This window comes from Phaethon lepturus, unplaced genomic scaffold (assembly GCF_000687285.1).
Source record: "Phaethon lepturus isolate BGI_N335 unplaced genomic scaffold, ASM68728v1 scaffold33918, whole genome shotgun sequence".
NCBI classification, from domain to species: Eukaryota; Metazoa; Chordata; class Aves; order Phaethontiformes; family Phaethontidae; genus Phaethon; species Phaethon lepturus.
Genome location: NW_010560312.1, coordinates 1 through 361, shown reverse-complemented (window position 1 = coordinate 361; position 361 = coordinate 1).

Genomic DNA, 361 nt, shown 5'->3' with positions numbered 1-361 from the left:
GTTTCTTTTCCATCTCCATCTTGCCCACGGCCACTGGATCGCGCTTGTAAATACATTTTCACAATCAATTCTTGATGTACAGACTTGTGAAGGACGGTTCTTGTTGTAAATAATTAGGCTCATTCGTTTTGTCATGTAAATATGTGTACATATCTCATGGGTTTGGTTCTTACATACAATAAACTTTTATGCTGTTCCTGAAGGGGATCCCCTCTCCCGTGGGTGTCATTTAAACGAGGCCCCGGCCCCCCAGGAGAGCAGAGCCCGGGGAAGGGCTGCTGAGGGGCACCACCATGCTGAACCCAGCCCTGGCTGGCCCCTGGACCTCCACGGTGGCCCAGTGACAGCCCTTTGCTGGAGG